General features: G+C 42.7%; 1 protein-coding gene across 1 annotated transcript in view; it reads right to left on the bottom strand.

Annotated features, from left to right (window-relative positions):
• LOC311016830 (chemokine-like protein TAFA-2) overlaps nt 1–24525 on the bottom strand; it is a 75262-nt gene extending 50737 nt beyond the window's left edge. The window contains exon 1 of the mRNA XM_084014791.1: nt 23996–24525. The gene's annotated coding sequence lies outside the window, so the exon portion shown is untranslated. The remainder of the gene's footprint in view (nt 1–23995) is intronic.
• Between the last annotated feature and the right edge of the window lie 200 nt (nt 24526–24725).

Raw genomic sequence — 24725 nt, 5'->3', positions numbered from 1 at the left:
ACTCCAATATACACCTTTAGCTGCTGAATGCTCCACTATGTTCACCATCTAGTCACCAACTGTCTGTCCGCTGTCTGGTGCTGAGCAGGCATTTTTACCTAAGAGTGATTTCACTGACAAAACATTTGCCTGCTGCAGCTGGAAACGATGCGGTAACAGTGAACCCAACAGTTAACCATTACTCAAACCCTCAGGTTTATAACGAGGAGCTATCCCTTTCACATTGTCATCGATATGTCGTTATTATGAAAAATATTGATGGCAGCTACTTTAAAATCTACTCTCTGCCAGTTTGTGTTCAATACATAATGTGCCAATATGTGACAGATACAAGCCAGCGGGAGTTTAAGTCTGTTTCTGCGACTACAGAATTGATTGGTTGAGATTTGGTTTTCTACATCTCTGTAGACATTGTCACTGTAAATTGAGTCATTTATTCACACAGCTTGCATGCACAAAGGTGCCTTCAACACACACACACACACATGCACACACACACATGCACCCCTTCTGTTTCCATGGATGCGTTATATGCACAACAAGAAAATATTTATATTACAGAGGCAACCTAATCAAATTCTAGAGCTGCATTTAGAGGAAGAGGAAACATGGATGAACGTTCATTGCCGTGCGTGTGTGTGTGTGTGTGTGTGTGTGTGTGTGTGTGTGTGTGTGTGTGTGTGTGTGTGTGCATCTCAGTGTGTATGCATCTGCATATGTGTATGTCAGAGAGACAGACAGAGAGAGAGAGAGAGAGAGAGTGTGTGTGTGTCTCGTTGGTATTCCAGTGTGGCTTGTTGTGAGTGTGGTTTCCCACAATTCTTATCAGAATTGTGATCACAGAAAACTGGTCTCCTCAAATGGAACACATCCCTCCCTCAAACTATCAGGACCCACACTTACACACACACACACACACACACACACATACATCCCTATGTTTCTCTGTTCGTGACTCCGTTCCTCGAGTCTAATTCAATCTTCAACTTATAACCCGTCGCTGAAACACACGTAGCCGAGAACATGAATGCAATTTGGAGCAATCTGAGGTGAGTCTGTCTGTCTTGAATATATAGCAGTTTCTTCCTTTGGAAGTCCTGCTCAGAACCAGCGGAGGCATTCAGCCTGGGGAGAGATAAAACAATTGCTGGCTTAGAAAAATTCAAAACAAAGGGGGAAAAAATGCATTGCCAAATACAAAGTACCAGGGAAAAGATGACATGTAATATTCAGTGGGAAAAGTAAAGAGGTCGGCATTTTGAGGACTGGTGGGGGGGGGGATGAAGCAAATGGCTGCCAGTTTGTATCAGAATGTGTCTCTTTCTCTCTGCCTTTTTATTATTTGAGATTGAAACGCTCACTTCATTTTTTTTTTATCAAGAAATTGCCTGATTGGCAAGTTGGCGATGTAGTCGAGTGACTCAAAGTGCACTCACTTTAAAGCAACGCAGCACTTCAGTAGCAGCGAGGTAGATCTGCATGCTGATATGCTGAGAAATGCATCACACACAGCAGTTCATGCAGAGGCAAAAAAAAAAACGTGACAAAAAAAAAAATACTGAGATAAGAAGAATCTCGTTGCAAATCTGGCTTTGCTTCATTTTGGGAAATGTGCCCTAGTTAGCACCCTGCTGCTCGATAAACACACACACACACACACACACACAGACAATTATTATTATTTCTCTACTGTTTCTTTCTCTCCACCTTCACTGCATCCCTCCATCCCTGCTCTGCACTCCCATGACAGCTTCTCCTCTCCAGGGTTTAGACGTTTGACGGGTGTCACTTATACGCACTCAGACTGGCAAGTTGTGAACACATACACACACACACACACACACACGTCTAATAGGAACAATGAGAAAACATTTATACACAAATATAATAAGATACACTTTCAGGCACCCACCTTTGATATGAGGTAATCTGCAGTCAATGAATACATTAGCACTTGTCTGTGTGACACCTCTTCTAAGTGACTGAGCTGTTACCTCTGCATCTGCAAATTGGATGAACAAATAAATCTATAATTCTCCCACATCACAGGCTATGGGAAATGTGCTAATCCTCAAAGCCATAATGTATTCATGTTATTCATCTTCACGCTTAACATGCACAACCCCTCTTATTCAAATATTTAGTTTTCACATCCTTTCAATCAAATTTGCATGGATTGATTTTGGGAATGTTTAAAACATCGAGTCTTGCGCCTATAGATAGCTCAGTAATCCGTTTGAAGGGAGAGAGAGAGAGAGATGTTCTGGCGTCACAGTTTAACGTTGTATTGTCGTGATACGTGTGATAATATCGAGCAACGACTTATTTTTCAACTCGTGTTGCAGGTCACAGTCTCGCAGCTGTGAGCCTCAGTGTCAAACAGCCCCGCATTTTAAGGGGAACTTCAAACGGTTCATTTTTAGTCAATCAAGCTGTTTTACTTGGAGGCAGAAGAATTGTTCAAGTCAGGTTGGAAAAAAAAAAACCTTTGAAAATGATCTGGTTCATGCCGATGTGTGTTACAGAACTAGAGAGAACTGAAAAGACAACTAGCACGATGAAACGTTAAACTAATAAAAAATATCCAAAACATTCACAGCAGGCAGTCTGATAATGTGACAAATCCTGACTTCATGGCAAAGTATCGCCAAGAATTTAATTGGGACGTCGCCTCTGTGTTTAAAGGGCCAGTACCTCTAAATGTATTCAACATCAAAGCGAAGCAATTCATACTTCATGAAGCATGGTATGATATCATGGAGTGTTTTACTTTACTTACTCTGACTGTGGTCTTGGTTGCACTTTTTTATTATTCCAGTAAATTCATGAAATCTTAAAAAAAGAAAGTGGGAGCTTTTATGTTTTCAATGGAAAGTACCTAAAGCCTGCTGGAAAAGTCAGAAGATGACTATAATAATAATAATAATATATACAGTATATATATATATATATATATAATGAAAATAATAAAAATTAAAACTAAACTGACTCCAAGTTACCGGTTTTAATCTACAAGCTGGTCTAAATCTAAATCTACCTCTGATTTGAAGCTTTTTTATGAACACTGTATAGATTGTTGAACTGAAGAGTCTTGAATCGAGAGGATCCAGGCACTGGAATAAACTTCATGTGTGTTTATTTTGATATGTAGTCCCTGGACAAACCATGGGGATGAGTGGTTGGATGTTTGGTACACACATTCATGTGTGGCTGATGAATGGTCAGCTGAACATGCTCCGCCACCTCCTCTCTGTTAGGAGAGCCGCATCAACCCATCTTCATTCACTCAAAAAAATCAACAAAGGCATGTATTCGATTGACAAACTAATAATATGCTTACATCACATGAATAAATCATGATTATGTCCATTAAATACTTCATTCTTGTTTGTTGTACATGACTCAAAGAAAATTCTGATGGGTTAAATTCATTCATGGCAATCGAATGAGAATGAGGTCCATCAAACCAGCAACTCTGATTACATCAGCTATTGCGCATGCTCCAGGGCCCGCCCACCACATGCGGAAAAGTCCGTGGACACGTTAACGAGCGGACACAGAGGGAATCTTCTGGAAAACTTGATAGTGAGGTAAGTAATTCATATATTTCTTGATAAATGTAGGCTATTCTGGTCAGCAGTGTGAGTGATAAATAGTCTGTGAGAAATATTTGAATTGTTTTAGTGAATTGTATTTTGTCGCTGTCGACTTTGAATGAGGTGTGTTTCTTGGTTATCTGCGCGGTTTGAAAAATGATTTACGAGTTCGCTGACTTTGAGGAGCACGATATAACAGAAAACCATAGAGTAGAGTGTAGAGCCAGAATGTTTTCACGTGTAACTTACTAGCGGTTTTGGTAAGTTTTATTTGGTTTCTGTAGAGTTTGAATGAGGTGTGTTTCATGAGTATCTGCGTAGTTATCACTGTTTCTCGACGCAAGTTTGCTGACGCGCGACGTAGGCGGGAAAGTCACGTAGAGCCGTAATGTTTTCACATATAACATGAAATATAGGTTTCGTACTATTTAACCGGAACTGGTGATTGTTGTAAAAGTGGTGAGACTAACCGAGACGGTTTTGGTGAGTTTGAAGTGTTTTAAGATGCTCGGTAAAATTGCTGTTTTTGTCAGTGGAGTTTGGTGTCTTTGATGAATGCAATATAGCGGGGGTCAACAGCATGTAGAGACAGACTATTTTCACATTTAACTGAATGTGAAATAATACCAAGAAGCAAGATGAAATCTATCACAGTCATTGCATATGCATGGTCTTTTTTCTGTAATATCCCCATTTCATTTTTTAATTCAGAATTATTTATATGGAATATTGTTCAGATCATTGTTTTTCTGCTTTCTGGTGCTTTGCATTAATGCTGACGAACGGCCTTTACATTTTAGTGTATAAAGATAAACTACATATTAATAATATGAATAACTTGAAAATATTTTTTTTTACCAGTAATACATCACAAAATAAAGCCACATCCCCATGCGCTGAGATTTCCGTGCACCTCCTCAACAATACATGGTAAGTTCATATTTTTGTCCTATTATTGTTTATCTGTTATCTAGTTGGCATGATGCACAAGTTTAACGCCCCTGACCCAATACTGGCTTGTGTTTGGTATATTATCGTTTGCTAATGCATATTTCTCTTTATTTCAGTGATGTGCATGTGGCAGTACAAACATTGTATCACCAGAGAGCATAGTAGGTACAAATTACTTCAGCATTATACATTACATCATCATTATTGAATAGGTCAACATGTGTATTAAAGGAACTGTGAGTTGTGTCATATCCAACAAGGTTTTATGGAAAGTTTTTCTGTTGAATACATCTGTAGATTCTGTACAGCTAAGAAATCAGAAATTAAGTCGGTGACTGCTGGTGTTTTTGAGTGTAGAACACAGGAACTTCACAAAGCCCATTTGAAGTGTGCACTAGACACAGCAAGTGCGTGCTGAATTGCACTATTCACTTTTCCAGTAACAATTTCCTGGAGGCCAAGTCATCATCAAGAATGCTGCAAGAATGTGTTGTATAGTGATAACCAGTTGTTTCTCTCTTCGCTATTGATATAATACAGTGCTCAAACAGCTCATTTATTCCTGGTACGTCATTTCTCTGTTGCATATTGTGCTCTGACAGTGCAAGTCATACGTGCATTGTTCATGTTTTTCAGATCCATATTGACTGTACCTATATTCTTTGCTGAGTAGACCGATGCACTGGTGGCTGGAAGAAAAATGAGACACATCATGGTGGCCGTCTCCAAGGTTTGTAATAAAATAGTTAGACTTGTGCTTATAAAGTAGTTTTTATGCCCCTATCATGACCTTTGCATGAGCAGAAATATCTACACAAATGGTAGACAAAGTCCTAAGTTGTTTTTACCTTATCAAAACACAATCATGTTGTTAAACATCGTCGGTCTGAGATTATTAAGCAATTGATCAAATCATATGGTGAACTTCTTGATCAGAATGAAAAAAAGTGTGTGTGACTGCCTCATTTTGTGTCTGATTTGGTTGAGATCTTGTATAGATGAGTACTTGCCTTTTGCTCTCCTGAGACCTAAGTATTGTCTACCAAGTTCTTTTTTCAAACTGCTACCTAAAAAGGTAAATATTCTCATAATAAATGTCCTTTTCCACCCCAGGATGACACAATACATACAAGATGAGCATGCATCCTCAAGTCCTTGTGCATCTACCTCACCGAAGACCATGAGAAACTTGTGAAGGATTACATGGTGAGTTATTCACACGGTGTGACAAAGATGTAGACTTACAGCACATATTTCATACATTTACTCGTGTGATATGTAATTCATTCAATTCATTTCACTTTTTACAATTTGTAATGGGTGCATCTGTATTATTCTGGTACATGTCCAATTGTACCGATTAATATGTGCTTTTATTCATGAAATTTGAAATGTTTTCATAATGTTATGATCAGAAATTAGCAAATTATTTACCTTTTTTTTTGCTTCCAGTCTCCTGCCACCTATATTTAGACTCAAACAAATGTATATATTGTCATATTTTACTTCACAGAACACTGAGGCCAACACTGAAGCCATGGAGCAAACTGTGATGGGAGTGTATGTCATACAGCAAGAGGATGCACAGCCTGGAGATGACCCAGAGGACATCGGTGTCCTGATTGAAGGTGTGGAGGTTCTCACTGGTTTGGGGAGCATCGCGATTGCTTGTGCTCTGTTATTTGGACTGATATACTATTTGAACCTAAGCTACCCACCGGAGCTCAAATGCACTTTTGAAGTCCTGCACAAATCCCAAAAGATTGCTTTAGGGCTATTATTTTTTGTTGGCAAAATATTCTACATTAGTTGAACCTTATATGACAGAAGTGCCCACATTTTGAAGGGCTATTTGTGAACTGTTTTATTTCCAGACATTTCCATAATATGGCAGTGTTAACACGATGATAGTTTAGATCTGGTATAATGTTTGGTCCGGAGGAATGCAGCATGTCTTCATTGTTATGGATGGTCTGTAGTTTCCTATATGTTACTGTTAATGAAATACTCTAAATGTACCTGTTATTTACTCCAACAGTGGGTTGGTGCTATTAAGTTTAGCATGGGATGGTTAAAGGGGAGCAAGCTGTGCTGAACAGGGATCTTGGCAATTTTTTTACGAATGTGAGAGCAAAATAAAAGAAAGATGAAATGATTTTGCAAGCTGTCCTTTATGTTTTACAAATTTAATTAAATGTAATGCTTACATTAGCAATAAAAATACTAAAACAAGATTGACATGAGTAGTACAGACAAAAGCTACATTAGTTCATATAACAAGGTTGAATTTTGTTGTACGAAAATGTTTAATCAATGTAAAATGAGCTTAAATGAATTTAATTAGACTAACTTAGTACAGACATTTTAATTCAATAAAAGCCAAATTAATTGAATGAACATGTTAATATTATGTTACATTTACAAATATATGTGTTGTTTAAATGACACAATCAAGATTGATTGATTTAACATGGTTTATTTAGATGGAATATAGGTGGCAAGATAAAATTACGTTCATCCAATGAATTATTTTTTTGAGTGTAGAAAAACAAGTACCGGTGCATTTCTGGTAAATAAAGTGCACAAAAACGATTTGTTGGCTCACTTTTTTGCAGTCTGACTATCAAGTTAAGTTCCTTTTGTTCTTAATTAGGAAGACCCCTGGTTGAGGAGAGACGTTTCTTAATAACACCATATGTGTTGTGTTTCCGCCTAAGGATCCAAGTTAGACACCAGACACCTAAAGGAATTCCCTGTGGTGCCAATAAATGATAGTGTTACATTTGCCCCTTCGCTGGTTTTATTATCCAGCAGCTGCAGTTAGCTGTAGGCCGTTGTCTCACCAACAAGGCTACATCAGAAACAACGGCAGGACAAACAATTAAGTGGTCACAGAGGTATGAGGATATTGTGTGTGTGTGTGTGTGTGTGTGTGTGTGTGTGTGTGTGTGTGTGTGTGTGTGTGTGTGTGTGTGTGTGTGTGTGTGTGTGTGTGTGTGAAGGAGAGAGAGAGAGTTTATCATTTAACGAGATTACACATAAAGGTACATCCATTCACATTACCTGATTATGCCTGATTACAGGCTTCTGTCTTCTGATTGTGCAATTCTGATGTACAGGTCAGCACACACACACACACACACACACACAGTAAATATTCAGCCAGTGTCCCGCCACCCTGACAGCATATTGGCAAAATAAACAGCGTCAGTCCTATCAACACAAAGATCTCACCCTGCGAGTGAGAGACTCAGACATGCACCTGGTCGGAACACACACACCTAACCAAATATAAATCTGTGCACACACACTCTAAACACATCTGGCAATCAGAGATATGCAGAAACACACAGCGGGGAAAGAGGATCAGTGGGATATTGATATTACAAACACGCATGCATACACCTGCGCTCTCTCTCTCAGACACACACACACACACACACACACACACCCTCGACCCGGAGGAGATATAGACTGTTACTGACAGGCTGGAGGACGAATTATTTCCTGGCAGCCGTTGTCTCCTTGCCTCTTAATCCAGGCTGTGGGAGGCGGGTGGTGTTGACATCTGAGACCAGTGTGTGGGATCCTCTCACATCTGACCTTTAACACAGCCAGACCAGAGCAGGTAAAGGTCTACAACTCCCCTGTGACTTGCATAGATTTGATACTGTACTCCAGAGCAAAAGCAAGAGAGAGAAAGAGAGAGGGGGGAGAGACAGAGAGGGAGACAGAGAGAGAGAGAGAGAGAGAGAGAGAGGGAGGATAGACAGCACTGGGATTAACTGATAGACCTTGAATGGAAACCTATTCGCTACAAGGAAAAGTAGGTTCCTTTTATCTTTCTTTTCAAGATCACTCTTTCAGATTCCTCTTTTTCTCACTAGGACTTTTGCAACCACATTAGCGAAAAGCTTTAAAAGGCACGTTGCTCACTGAGCATGTTCCTCTGAGTATTCTGTGTCTCTGCTAGGGTCCTTGGTGGAGTTGAAAAGGTGGCCTTAGTCAAGGCCCAACTTAAAACATTCACAATACATCATGCGATTGCATTATTGATTCAGCATCAAAGTGAACAGCCCAGTATTCTGACTAATTATATTCATATCGGACAATTTGGCAGTGCAGCGCCTTCTGTTGAAGTCCACTGTGTTGGGGAAGCGACGGTAGTTTGGAAGTGTTGCTCGTGAATCTACAAGTTTCCTGGCAAAGAGAACAATTGTGCTCATTATTTTATGGCGCAATTACATCCGATGCTAACATTAAAGGGATAGTTCAACATATTGTGCAAGGTGCTTATTCATTTTCTTGCCTAGAGTTAGATGAGAATGGACACCAGAAGAAGATCAATACCACTCTCATATCTGTCCTTTAAATGTGAATCTATAGATGATTGGCTTAGTGTCCTTCCTGGACTCCTGTGAGTTCGTTAGGGGCCCCGGAGGCTCCACAAAGTCACTGCACCCAGAAAGTATGGCGATGAGGGTCAATATCCAGGATTATGCCAAATTGCCCGATGTCCTCATGTCTATCAAAATGATTGCAATAGGGCTGTAGTCTGGGAAAGTTGCTTTAACGTGGCGAGTGTTAATCATCACCAGATGACCTCCCACGTCCACAGCTCTCCTCAGCCAAGAGAAGGGAAGCGAGGGCAGGCTTTGACCAGCCACCCCTACCCACGACACCTGCCACACGGGTCAATCAGCCAAGGGTGCCACGACTGTCCGGGCCAGGGTGAGCCGGGACGCTGGTCACCAGGCAGTTTAATCTCCAACAGATTCCCACCACCTGGCTCTACTGGCGTCGCACCAAGCCCTGCAGCCCTGCAGCCCTCCAATCTGGCAACTCCTACTGTCGTGTTGCAGAGGGTCAAACTGAAATCATCTGGAAATGGATGGAAAGATGGATGGATGGAAGGATAGATTGATGGGAGCACATAAGTGCAGGCAGGGCATGCGGCCTATATTTGAAACCTGCGTCCCGCAAAGAAAACAGTTTGAATGCGTCATCTATTGCCCTGATCAGTCCTGCTGTATTCTGGTACCGTTGGAGCCACGGGTGGCCCGCAGGCTATACTGCTGCATAAGTGTATGTGAATACATGAATGTTTGCCTCAGGGGAGGATTTGCTCTTGGGTCTTTGATTACCAGTTTGCAGTCAGGCTTTTCAAAATGACATGATTCTTAGATCCCCCTTCAGCAATATAGCATGTGGCTTGTGCTTAAATCTCCCATCTGTTGGATGAGGATTTAGCATTTTGGCTTGGCTGTCCATGTCTTTGTTGTAAATGTGTGCTTGCAAAACTGTTTTATGCCTCTGAATGCAGTGGGAGGTCAACCATGTATGGCTTAGCTCCAAAGGGAGGTTTGAAGAAAATCGAAGAAATGCTTATCTTAGTTTTTTTAAAGAATAATAAGGAAGATCACACCCTATTTTGTATCAAAGGTATAACTGGTTGCACTGGGTTGCATAACCAACCAGAACATCTGACACACTTTGGACACAGCAGCTTCATTTCCCTATCCTCCAAATCCTCCGCTCAGCACTTTGTACACACACATCAAAACAAAGGCATTCACACAGACCCGCACGTATCACTTTGCAAGAGGTTTAACCAAAGGATGCATCCGTCCTCTGTATTAACTTACAGGCATGTGTGTCTGCATGTAAACCCTTTACATGACATGTTTTACTGTGAGGACATTCACTCAGATCATCCATTGTTAACACACTGACATACACACATAAAAGCAGTTCAGGGCTGTCTGTAACTCATTCCTTTATTAGTTTATTATAACAACAACAAACATTAGATGAAGCAGAGAGGAGCTGGTAGATATTTGGTATTTTTACACAGCAACCGACTCAAAAGATTAATAGATGGTCAGATGAGCAAAACGGCAATGCTAAACATGTAATATGTAATACATATCTATAATTGTGTTCTTATTTTGAAGCTTGAGAAACACCCTTCATAAACATTCACGTCAATAAATCCTCCTGAACAGCATTCAAGTAAATTGACTTGATTTGAATGAAGACATGTGCTGTGCAGGAACAGACACAGGCATGTCTTTCACAACCCAGATTCATTTGGATGACTAATAATAGTCCACACAGCTCCATGAATCATGGTTATTAAGCACCATGAAAAAAAGGATATTTGAAGTCCCCTGGCTGCTTATTTTTCACGGTCTCATTGAGCAAAGTTAGGAGACACAGATGCGGAGCCCTCGCCCACAATACCAACAAAACAGCAGCTCCATGACTCAACGTTACAATGCAGTTACGCAAATGAAGGGCTTATGTTTGTGCTGCACTCAGCTCGTCACTTGAAAACAGAAGGGCAGAGTCTGAGGGAAAACGGAGCAACCGGATTGACATAGATGAGTGTAGGGGCAAGAAAAGAAGCCAAGAGGCGCCCAGTCATGGAGAGAGAAAGGCAGACGGAGGAAGAGAAAGGATTGGTTGGTAGGTGGGGGACCTCGAAAAAGCTTTTGTTCTCTGAACACGGAGGGTTAGTGAGGCAGCACTTGGCAGTTGGTTCAAAGCAACAAACTCTAAATCAATCTTTTACAGCTTGTCCAGACAGACTCCCATAGACACGTGCAAACGGACACAAAAAAAGGACATACACATAGTAGCAACCACAAACAAGCACACACTTTGTAGTGGACCTGTGTGGAGGGGGGAAAGGTTTTCACTTTTTTCAATGCCTACGCATGTAATGCTTGAAATAGGAGAGTCAGGCTTGATACTGAGACTGTGTGTGTGTGCGTGTGTGTGCATGTGTGTGTGCGTGTGTGTGCGTGTGTGTGTGTGTGTGTGTGTGTGTGTGTGTGTGTGTGTGTGTGTGTGTGGTGTGAGTGGGGCCATGCTGTGTTTCTTTAATGAGCTCAGTTTACACACTTCGTTAATTGGCTGGCACAGCAAAGGACCGTCCAAGATCTACAGGCAAGTCTGTACCAAGACACACACACACACACACACACACACACACGCGCGCACACACACACACACACACACACACACACACACACACACACACGCACACACAGACAGAGAGAGATAGATACACATCTCCATTTCACTGTTCTTATTTATTCATGTATTAGTTAGTTTGTTCCACTAGGTTCACTTGCAGGCTGCTGTAGTAATTGCCACTATATTCTCTGCATTGATTTCCACTCCAACTGCAATGCTCAGTGCCATGAGTGCACACACACACACACACACGCACACACACACACACACACACACCCATGCATACACAGCCGCTGACTCCATGTGCAAATCTGCCTCTGCAAGAAACAAGCAACTGTATATTAGATTTTTCACACAATTCATCCACCCATTTATCCGTTTACGTGTATCTCCCTAACACATATTCATTCTGCGGTAGTAAACAGACAGGTGAAGCTGCAAGAAGCGCAGCCATTGTAATTAAAGTATCTGGGAGGGGGAGAGAGAGAGACAAGCTTTCTGTCAGCACACCCCTTATCATAACGGGCTGTAAAAATAGCATCAACCCCACAATCCAGTGGGGTGGTGTTCTCTCCGCTTGCAGCTCAGTGCTTGTTTCTGGTGAGCAAAAGGCGGTACAATGGAGAGATTTCACCGTACAACAAATGCAGAGCAGCCTGACTCGGTCCACATAGGCATTCTCCTCGAGCCGTGATGCATTCGGACTGGACTGTGTGTGCGTGCGTGTCTGCACGTGTGCGTCTGTGTGCGAGAGAGCCATGCTAAACATGATTACAGATGGGAATAGTGCGTGTGTGTCTGTGTATGCGTGTTTGTGAGTATGTGGGCAGGCAGGACAGGAGGCCTGCTGGGAGAGATAACTGCTCAAATCTGTCCTCTCCTTCTCACTCACACCCTTCTGCTCAGACCTCTAAAAGCTTACCCCTTAGGCTTACCATGCCCACATAAACACACACACACGCACACACACACGCACACACAGGATCCTCATATCAACCCTATACCCAACTCTGTTTCAGTCATCACAGTCCTCCCAAGTCCAAAGCAGCAGTGGTTGATTTGAGAGAGATGAACGCGGAGAGACAAGAAAAAAAGATGGACGGACAACAAGTGCATTAGCGGGGATCCGTCCAGCCGGGGCTTATCATCTATTGATGAGACGCAAGTTCACACATGTACGCGAATATATGCACATATGCACTCACTTTCGTTGGAGAGAGACAGAGAGGGGTCGTTTAATATTTAAACAGGATGTTTTAAAGTCTAAACTGAATAAGGGTGACACAAGGAAAAGACTGAGTTCCGTTCACCCCCAAAAAATATTAAATTCTCATAGATTCTACAGATATCACACTGCATGAAACTCAAAGTGAAGGCACACAAAGCTCCCTTCACAAATCTACATATTTTGTTTATCCTCCATGTGCCCACTTTCAAGAATTGCTTTTTTCGGCAGCGGCTCTTCCTTTGCGGCGACCCGTTGCCCTCCCTTCTAATCTTTGTCCCGATGAACAAACACCTACAGACGTCAGATAGATTTTCTCTGCACCGTGCCTCATTGCATTATCTCCTTTTTCCCCAAAACACCTTTGGGGGGGGGGGGGGGGGTAATACTGACAGAAGCACTGAGCTTTGTCAAGGAGATCACCATCTCCACATGCTTGGCAGTCTCAACTGTGAAGAAATCTGTCCTTTAAAGCAGCGGAGCAACCCCACCTCTCCCCCGGACAGCATGGGGCAACACTGTCACATCCTCACACACATCGTCAGTGTTTGGGTGACAACCAAACCATCATGAAATGATTGTGATTTGAAGATTTCCATGGAGAGTGGGTTTCAGAGACCACTGTTAACATGTTTGTTTCCTGGTTTGTTCCCAAAGCACCATGGACAGCTCCTTTCACGGCTGCACTGGTCAGCACCACGGTCAGCTCCCTTCTGCATGAGGCGCAGTCTGGGTGACGCAGGGCAGATTTACCCATTAACAGCATTCAAGGGCCTTTAGGGGCCTCATTAGAGTAATCAAGGTTATGCAGAATGCAGAGTATTCTTCATATAATCATATAAAGTATACTCACAGCTCAGTCTGACACTCATTCCTACAGTGCCCAACATGGAGGGTGAAATCTTACCTGATGTCTCACTGATGAGATTTAACTGATGAACATTTAATTCTCATATTTTCAACCTTGTCTTCTGAACTGCTCCACAGTCATCCATGCTTAGTAAAAAAACAACAACAGCATGCAGGGTCAGAATCGAATCAGGCTCTTTAATAACAAAAATGGTTTGTTGTATTGTTGATGAGGGCTTTTGAAAAAAAACAAGACTAAGACTCTGTGAGGTGCACTTAGACACAGCGGCACTTTGTATCCTCAAGCCATCATGCTAACATTAACAATGCTAACACACTGATGTTTAGCATGTTCACCATCTTAGTTTTGCATTGTATCACGTTTTCACTAATTAGGACAAAACGCAGTACATCTGAGGCAAATGGGAACGTCATTGGTTTATAGTTTATCAAGTGCGTGAATTAATGTTTGTGACAAATTTCACTTTAAACCAAAAATGTCAACCTCGTGGTTCACAAAGGTCATTAGAACTCATGCTCTGGGAACCATGACTGTGTGTCCAAACTTTCATGGCAATCCATCTAATAGTTGTTCAGATCATTTGGACCAACAGACGGGCCAACAGAGCAACATTGCCATCTATAGAGCCATGACGTTAGCATGGCTATACATTTATCATGCGGCTATCTCATTTTCACACACAATAGCACAGGCATGCTGTTAATAGGTCAACGGCAAAATCATTTAAATGTGAGATAAGAGCAACAAAACACGTAGAAAACATATTGACAGAAAAACATTGACAATGTAATTCCTTGTGACCGAAATCCCTAAAGCCATCGGCATTGCAAATAAAGCTCCTTTTTGTGCCCCCTTTCTGCCACAGCTGCAGTCCGGGAGAGGACACAAGGCCAGCTCAGCCTCATCACATAAAGGCAGGCGGAATGCTAATAAAGTTGGATTCAATCAAATTGAAAGCAGTCTTTTGGTAATTCATGGCTTTAAAATTAGAATTCTTGTTCTGCATTCAGAGCCTCTCTCTGCTTCGCCCCCACAGACCGAATCCCATCCCGACTCGGACTGAGAGAATGTTGTGTGATCTACTGGCCGTGTCTATTTAAATGTAGAAAGATACTTAAAACAAAATATGTGAGGATTCTAGTTGATCTGGAAGTGAGTAATATCCTATTTGTTTTACTGTAACATGATCTTTGGTGCTAAACAGCTGCTGCTGATGTTCCATTTACTACAGTAGATATCATCTTTTTGTAGTCACTATTTCTTTTTTCCAGACGCTATTTGTGATTAAGTCTTGTTTTCTGTCAGCACTGGCACATATCTTTGTCTCCTTGGCCTTGGGGGCTATCGCTAAGTCCAGCTAAGCAACACATCCCTGTAATGAACAACTGTGGCTTCTGGCAGACATTTATTGGACATCATTATCTGTCTACCAAACTCCCCCCCAAATGGACCAAATGGCCAAACCTGCACTGGATGTTTAAGAAAATGTAAAAGCTAGATACACGTTGTGTTCACTCAGAAAACAGAGCATTAAAAGCAAATGATTATTTGTATTAAGCTGACCCGAACGGCAAGTCTTCTCTGTGTGTGTGTGCCCTCAGAGTGCTCTGGCTAATAGCAGTGTCATAATATTAGTCATATTAAGGGGGGATTAGTAAGAGAAACCGTCTTAAGGATGTGATCCCTGGGAGGGGGGTGTCAGATACTGCTTGTATTACTGTCAGCCCTGTCTCACACACACACTGGGAGTCTAACAGCCTCGCCTGCTTTCCTCAATAGGATCTGTAGAGAAACATGACACACTGAAGCGCACCACCTACTGCAGCGCATTGCCCACTTCCCCTGTGTTTTTTTTTTATCTCATCTATTGGAGTGCTGGTGTGAGACACGTCAAATAGAAAAACAGAAAGGCTCCGGCTTAGTTGGGAAGTTGAAGCATGCAGATTTAGGAGAACGAGATCTTGAGCTTCTTAACAAGGTGTTCCCTCCAACTGGGCAGACTGTGCCCTTTATGGTTGAAGCCAACGTGACAAGTGACTTTTCATAAGTGCATCACTTATGTAAGAGTATGTTTTTTGAAAATGCCAGTGGAGAGTGCACATGCATCTCCCCATTAGCCACAAAGATATGTAGCTATTACCACAATATCATCCATTTCCAGCTCCACTGGTGCAGTCAGATGGCAGGAACGCAACAACAAAAGAAGCTGTCAACGGCAATATAGCATGGTAGGTTAAACTCACCACTTAAGTTACCACTTTTTACACTATTGCATGCATTACATTCAAATAATAAACCCAGAGTCAATTGTTCTGTTTTTGTTTGCATGTGAGAAAAGAGCCTAGATTAAGTCGGTAACCAAGATGAGCTGTCCTCTATAGTTGGAGTCAAAGTCTTAGTCTTAGCCAACCAAACTCAACAACATTACTAGTGTTTCATTGCCTGTAGCCCCACGCAGGTAAATAATCACCATCCCTCACTGGTTGACAACTATATTACAATATGTGTGTGTGTGTGTGTGTGTGTGTGTGTGTGTGTGTGTGTGTGTGTGTGTGTGTGTGTGTTATCTCCGTCTCCTTCGCTGCCATAAGTGGGCTTCAAGCTGGAGACCAGCTTCTTAGACACCACACACATCCACCTCCCCAAACTGCGGTAATTACTGCTGTGCATGTGCCCCAGCTCAAATATACCATTCTACAGTATATAAAGCTTCATACCGAATTCATAATTGCATAATTAGATATAATTGCATGTGCTGTGGGCTTGCCTGACGAGCTAATGAGCCAGCCGTAAAATAGCTAGTGGTTCCACTTATAAGAGCATAATGAAAGACTAAAAGATAAAAGGGCATACACAGACAAACACAGGCAGCCAGTAGGATAGGCCCTGAGCTGAACACAGGCAACAACAACAACAAAAGTGTAGAAATTATTAAAGGAAAGGAGTGCGTGAGTGAGTTTACGACTCTCATTACACTCTGTCAACAGCGGCTCCATCACTAAGTCTTCGTGACTCCTATCACCGAGTGTCACTCTGGTTCCCATGTCACAGTCACCTTTACCGTTGCAAGAGGAAAGGAGAAACAAGGCAACAATCTCACAAACACACCTCCGGAGAGCAGACACACACACACACACACACACACACACATACACCGAGAGAGACACACACACGTCCTTGCTGTACCTAATGACCACAGTGATTGCCGCGTAGTCGTTTTTGTTGATGAAGAAAGCTGCGGGAGCCAGATTGTTGTATGTGTGGCAGAGATCTGACTTCTGGCCAAGGGCTCCTCGTTGCCGTCAGCCATAATGAGTCAGCCGCGATGCCGCTCGAAGCTGAAGTGTCTGTGTCGGCCTGTTTATTACCGCGGCTGAAAGTGATACCGTATCCCCGGCCCACACACTGGTGGAGACTCCTCTCACTGCAGACTCATTAGCAGAAGCTATAGCTGCACCAAAATCAACAAATCAAATTGCTTTTCTTAATAAGTTGCAACGTGTCGCAGCACAGTTGGCTGCTACAATAGCAACCATAGTTGTAGTTAACCTAAACACCATGAATTCAGCTACTATGGCACCGCAGCATCCACCACTATGTAGTGTTTCTGAAAGCCTGCGACAGAAAATAAATGACAGTCAACAACTGCTTACAAGACAATCCACCTTTGTATTACATTCAATTAAGAAACTATTAAAAATGTGTTTTTTTTTTTCAACAATAAGCTTTTCTTGAATACAGGACAAAACAAACCACTTGTTCTTTTGGGGAATTCTACTAGTTACATCATAAACCTGGGCTGCATGGTGGTGTAGTGAGTAGCACTGTCGCCTCACACGCGAGTTAAGGTTCCTTCTGTGTGGAGTTTGCACGTTCTCCCCGTGTAAGCGTGGGTTCTCTCCGGGTTCTCCGGCTTCCTCCCACAGTCCAAAGACATGCAGGATGGGGATAGGTTCATTGATGACTCCAAATTGCCCGTAGGTGTGAATGTGAGTGTGAATGGTTGTCTGTCTCTATATTAGCCCTGTGATAGACTGGCGACCTGTCCAGGGTGAACTCTGCCTTCGCCCAATGACAGCTGGGATCGGCTCCAGCCCCCCACGACCCTGAAAACAGGATAAAGCAGTAGACGATGGATGGACATCATAAACCTCTTCCAAGCTGCTTTAGCAGAACTACACTTGATTATAGTCACGCCAATAAGGCAAACATGAGGTGTTCAGTACACACAAATCTTTAATGCCAAATTGCTCTACTTCCACTACTATCTCCCTATAGTCAGTAAGGAGACTGTACTGGTTCACCGTTGTCACTGACTGAATCAGTAGCTCTTCACCCTCGCTGGTGACTGAGAGCCCCAGGGTTCGACGCAGTACCTTACTTCCTGGTGAAAATCTTATTATAAGAAAATAAGTGATGCCTTCACTTGCTGGTGTACACACTGCTTAGCTTATGGGAAACGTGAAAAGGGAAAAAGTACATAGTCAGTGACTATGAATATTTTAACTGATCAGAACCAATCAATCAAAATGTCCACCTCTATGTTAAAATGAATGAGTTTGATCGAGACAGCACAACAGAGAGGTTGGTCGAGAGAGATGGCCATTAACAGTGTAAATGAAGGGAAACATGTAATGACAGGACCCCGGAGTCACTGATGAGGGTGATGGATGGCTTTCAGCTCAAATACATGGCAGGTCATCACTCAGCGCAGACATAAGCACGCACATACGGTGCGTTTTCACATACAGAGTCACACACTCACTCATGCTCTTTGTTATTCTCTCCCTTATTAACCTTCTGCACATCCACTTATTCTACCTCACACAAGCTATTCAGCATTGTACTGTTGGACCTGCAGTCACATAAATTGCCTTGGAAAACACACACACACACACACACACACACACAGCATCACTCACCGTTGCCCGATCACATACCCTCATTAGTCAAAGAAGGGAAGCACTGCCACAGTGTTCCCATGTCCTCTCTGTCTGTCTCTCTGCCACGGATCATCATCAGTGTCTATGACCTATCGCTATATTAATATAGGAGAGAAATAGATAGAAAATGCCAAAAAATAATGATAAATAGCAATAACAGACTAACAAAATAGCTTATTTTTTCCGACCAACCGAAAAAAATCCGATCCCTGAATTTTTAAAATGAATACAGTATGGCTGTGCCTGACAAATGTGTTATTTTTACTTGATTGATAATAATGAAGCAAATAATTCAGGGCTGCAACTCCTGCTTATTTTTATTCTTATTTTTTATTGTTATTGCTTTGTTTATTTTTAGATTAAGTGGTTAAAAACTTAAAATGTACTGCTTTTACCGACAAATTTTCCAAAAACCCAAAGATACTCAATTTATAATGATATAAAATTGGGGGGAAAAACAGCAAATCATCATATTTAAGAAGCTGTAACCAAACTTCTTTTTGCATTTTTTGCTTGATAAATAATCTAATCCATTATCTCTATTATTATTGTTGGAAGAGTTCAGCATAGTGTCTTAAAATTGCTAATTTTGTCCAACCATCAAAAAAACACATTCAAATTTATACTAATAACATGGACGTAACCACAAAAAGTGTTTTTCTATGTAATGAATAACATAAATAATTAATTTAGGGCTGCTACTACGGATTATTTTTATTCTGGACTAATCATTTAGTCAACAAAATCTCTTGCCCAAAAATGCTCTAAAACACACAGATATTCAATTAGCGGAGATATTAAATATAGAGAAGCAGCGGCTCGTCATATTTGAGAAGCAAGAACCAGATTTTCTCAAGCATTTTTCATTTTATTCTGACCAGAATGTTCTTCTCTTGAATTGCGGATCGTAAACCACCCGGGCCACTTACGTAAACTGGAAGCAGCTGGACATTAAGAACAAGTGCACCCAGAACCTGCTTCTAGCTTCAGACGCTGATGGGATTTGATATCAATGCACAGATTATAATGGCTTTTATGAGAGAAATACAGTCATTATAGATCAAATAAATTACCTAAACCCAGCGAGTGTTTTTACACACCAGTTTCAATACAACAGGGAGGCTGAGCTCCTCAACACACAAGATGTGTTGCAGACAGGAGACATCAGGGTTGCTTGGTTTTTAAAGTGTTGCAAATTCATTTTCTGACCACCAACTAACTAATAAATAAATAATGCATTTTTTCTCATTTGACCACTGAATTAAACAACAATCTGTTTCAGCCAGACGCAGCGTGACGACGCCAGTCACTGAAGGATAAGCTTTGAGTTTCTCCCCCCCCTGATGCAACTTCTCTCTGCTCTCCTCTCCCTCCGGTCTTCACCCTTCCTTGCTCTGTAGTCAAGGGAAACAGTGTGTGGGGTACAGAGGTGCTGGGCAAACAGTGGTTCTGCAAAGTGCTTTTTCCCGGGCTGTGTATACCTGGGTAATAGAGGCAGTAATGGAGTTTGTTCAGGCTAAGGTAATCCTGGAGCTTCTGCTGCTGTTTCCCTCTGACGCTGTTCTGTTCCACAGCAGGTACTGATGCTGTTGTAGCTGTCACCGCTACCGTGCCACACAAGCCGTCTGGGAGTGAAGCAATGTGTTCATGCGAATGTGGATTTTCTGCAACAACAAAAAAAAGTGTGTGTGTGTGTGTGTGTGTGTGTGTGTGTGTGTGTGTGTGAGCGCGCATCCTGAGCAAATAAAATGCACACATAAAGCGAGGTTCTGCTGAAAGATGTGTGTCTGCGGGGGAGGGGATGTGTCTGGTTTGGTAGAAAAGTCTTAGTCAGTGTGTGTGTGTGTGTGTGTGTGTGTGTGTGTGTGTGTGTGTGTGTGTGTGTGTGTGTGTGTGTGTGTGTGTGGAGAGAGAAGGAATCTAGAAAATATATGTTTGGATGTGATAGCTCACCTTTGGGAGTCGGGATAAGAACAGGGCTGGCGGCGAGGAATGAATTTACGGGACCCGATCTCCCAGAAACAATTTCTTTATGTGGGTTACACACATTTAGAGCGGCTACTCGTCCCCCCTGGGCCTTGGCACACCACACACGGCTACTGGAGATGGCCAATGAAATACAAAACACCTTTTATTGGACACATGCTTTTTATTTATTTTCATTTATCCCCTGTAGCTGTATTTTCCTTTTTCCCTCTCTCTCTCTCTGTGTGTGTTCAGGTGTCTCGTGTTTCTCTTTCTCAGTCTTGTTCTTTCTCTTTTTTCCATTCCGTCCGATCCTCTCCTCGTCAAGCACAGCTACAGGAGGTGGCGGATGAAAACACCATCACCTTTAACACATCCTATACTTTTTTATTATTTCTTGTTGCTTGCTCTCTTTGTCTCTGTCTGTCACCCTCTGTCTCTTTTTGTCTCTCTGGCCAGCAGCGTCCACATCATTCTCATGACCCAGAGGGCTTATTGGTAGAAGAGAAGGATGCAAAAAGAGGCAGCGTGCATGTTAAAAGTGCACGGGGTAAAGTGTGTGATATGGAAACATGAAAGCTTGCTGTATGTTTGAGTATGACTCTGCATTTGTGCTTTTGGTAAAACTGTCCATTTAACGTGGAATCTGCTGTGTGTTATTCCTGCATTGATCTTCACATTCAGCCATTCATTTTCTATAAACATGCATCCCTGCGGCACGGGGATTAAGAAGCCAACCACCTTTTGTTGCATCTGTCTCCCTCATTTCCTGTCACCTTTTCACTAATCGCTGTGTCATATAGGCATGAAACGGCACAAAAAAAAAGTCAAAAGAAAAATCTAAATTGCTATCCTTTAAGGGATGCGGTTTTGGTCCCCTGATGGGAATTGAGATCCCTACGATGTGACTGTGATGACATTTACATTAATCAAGTACATACTGTATCATAATGATTTAAGCATTAATCTAAATGTAATCTATAACCTAAACACAACCCTCAAACTCACTTTCCAGAAATGTCTCCACATGTTAAAGCCTAAACTCTCACAAAGATGGAATGGTAGCTTATTACTCATGAAATGAAACATAAAGTGATTACAACAACGCAGATTAGATTGAATAAACATGTCATATTTTAAAGCTTTATTAAAAAATGAAATCCCCAACACCGGTATCTGTTGCTCAGTTGATCACTCGATTCTATTCCCACTTCCTCTGTCCTCATTTGTCCATCGACTTCCTTTGTCATATCTATGTCGCGTCCCTGCAATTAGTAACGTGAGCATTAAAACCCACAGAGATTACTGAATGAACTGGTGATGTTGTTGCATGTTTCATGTTGGTATTATTTGACTGCGGCCACATTAAAACTACATTTTAGAACCATTCTAGGTTTATTATAATGTATTCCTGTATTTTCCCCAGCACCCGATCTGGGTTCCCCCCTCTCCCCGCCTCCTCCTCCTCCCGGCCTCTTTACTCTCCTGTCAATCATGTCTCACTGTCACTTCTCTTGTTTTGTAACTCTCCCACTCCACGTCTCTGCTTTGTCTCCTCTATTTTCCTCGCGGAGGACCATGAAAACAGAGAGCCAGAAACAGATGGAGCAGGACTCAAGGTCGTTTAAACAAGTCAAGGTCACGAAAGGCCATAAGATAACGGGATCAGGAGACACAAATATTACCATGCGTCGCTGTTCTCATACAAAGTATGTAGCTATTCCTACGAGAAGTCATTAGTACTGAATGACTTTTGGACTTAAAGGCATAATATGAAGTCACGTTGATGGTTTGCTGTTTCAAACTTCGCCCCTCCTCTGCAGCTCAAGGAATGAGAGAGAGAGAGAGAGAGAGAGAGAGAGAGAGAGAGAGAGAGAGAGCAGTGATGGCTGAGTGATTTGGAAGTGAGTGAAGAGAGGGGCAAAGCCTTGAATCAGAAGATAATAAAACGGATGATTTTTATTTTTTGGATTGTTTCACAGCAGTTGCATCCTCACAAAACTGCAAGGTTCTGGATTTGGCATGGCTTCATCCTGCGCTGGGCTGCCTTCTCTCTCTCTCTCTCTCTCTGTGCTGGTGACTGTGTGAGGCCTGTGAGGACTCTGAGCCTCAGTAGGTTGAGTGACAAAGCAGCGGTGTTTGACCTGGGAATGGGAACAGGCTGCACATCCGGCTTATTGGATTTGGGGCTCTTTGCTGACGCCCAGAAGAGTCCACCGCAACATAAGAAGAGAAGAGGAAATGCAGGTAGAGGGTCACTGCAGATACAGACACCGGTCGGTCATAAGTGAGGACTGAGAGGGATTTTTTAAAGTAGTAAATACTTATAACTCAAATCAGGATTCTTCCTTAACCTAACCAAGTAGTTTTGTCACCAAAAACACAGCAGGGGTGGCTCATGGGGTTGCGTTACCCCCGTGTGATCAGTGCATGTTAACACATCCAAAGCTAAAAGTCACTAGAACAGCTTCCAACACCTCCCGGCCTCAACCCCGGTACCAAATTGATGCACTATATGTGGCCACTGTCACCAACAAAGGTCATCTTATGAATCACAATCTACAGTACATCAGGTGATCCATGGTGCTGTAGCAGAAGACGCCCACCGCTGCTGCTTTCAGGATGATGAGCTTCCCGACACTCCACCCAACACATCTTCACATTTTTAACGTGTGAACGCAGTACGTTCCTGTCATGTGAAGAATGGGAGATTAGTTTAACATAAGGTTCCTTTTTTTCACCCTCTGCGTTTCATTTCTCATTATTTGATCCGTCCACATTTTCCCTTACATACCAACTCTCTCTCTCTCTCTCTCTCTCTCTCTCTCTCTTTCTCTCTCTCTCCCTCCAACACAGGCCTACTTATCATTTAGCACCTCTGGACACAGCACAGCTTCTAGACTCAGTCAACAAGAAATAAGCAGCTGTTTGCCCCGCTAAACACCAGCTCTGCATAACATAGCACACTGAACTCGACGCCATATGCCCCAAAGACCTGTGTGTGTGTGTGTGTGTGTGAGAGAGAGAGAGAGAGAGAGAGAGAGAGAGAGAGAGAGAGAGAGAGAGAGAGAGAGAGAGAGAGAGAGAGAGAGAGGCTGTGCAACGCCTGAAACAACCGCAATCATTTGTCTTTGCTCTAAAATCTACCACTAGAATAAAAGTGATACCATACTAGAGCAGGCTGATGGGATATTCCCATGGAGGCAACATTTTGGCATAACTCTCACGTCTTCATCAAATCAAAATCATTGTCTATTCCCTTAAATGAAACAGATGAAGTGTAATCCATTCTGTGCGTAACAGGTTTGAGCAGACATATTAAAGCGTATTGATCGTGCGTGGCAGGTGTGTCTCCAATTTACTTTTTGTGTTCTTTTTTTTCCAATCACAGTGCAGACATAGAGCAGAAAGAGCAGAGACCCTGGTGATGTTCCTGTGCAGGTGTGAAGGTGGTGATCCGTACCTGTTGGTGCGGTGTGGTCTCGTTCTGTTAGCCCAGCAGGTGATCCTCTCTCCTCATAGCCGCTCCGCTATCCGAGACGGAGGAGAGGCTCGCATCCCCTCTCCGGTACCATAAAACGGCTCCTCTCACACACACTCACACACACACACCGGCCGCTTATCGGTTCAACTAGAGCGTAAAAGTTACACCATAGCATCCACCTCCGCAGTCGGGCTGGGGAGGAACGAAGCCCGCGTGGATGATGTGACCTCCCGGGTTAAAAACCAGCGGCTACTCCGGTGCGATAAAAAAAAAATGTTCCCCCCTGAAAGTTCCGCTCCTCTCCTCTTTCGCACAGAGACGGGAAACTTAGTTATTATGAAGCCACGTCAACATGGAGGGAAACGTCCAATTTAAACCTCCCCGATCCACCTCCCGTTCTGCACCGAGGACCCCTCTTTATCCTCCGGAGGGGGACGCGGTGGGAAAGTAGCCGAGTGTGACGGGACAGAGGTGCGATGCGGTCGGGAGTCCGGCAGACTGTTAGCGCGCTCCCGCCTGTCCGCCTGGAAGATGGAGAGCGCTGCTTCTTCCCCCGGCAGCTGGGAAGTGGAGCAGCGCTCCCTAGCGGCCTGCAGCGAGAACAACCGGCACATGCAATAAACGTAAATGATACTGTACAGTGACCATATGGGCTGCGCCGAAACCTGTTTGATACGTGATATTTGTCCTCTCTTGCCAGCGTGGACTG

The sequence above is a fragment of the Eutrigla gurnardus genome (assembly GCF_963514095.1).
Source record: "Eutrigla gurnardus genome assembly, chromosome: 8".
In the NCBI taxonomy this organism is placed as follows: domain Eukaryota; kingdom Metazoa; phylum Chordata; class Actinopteri; order Perciformes; family Triglidae; genus Eutrigla; species Eutrigla gurnardus.
This window is presented reverse-complemented; position numbering and strand designations above follow the sequence as displayed.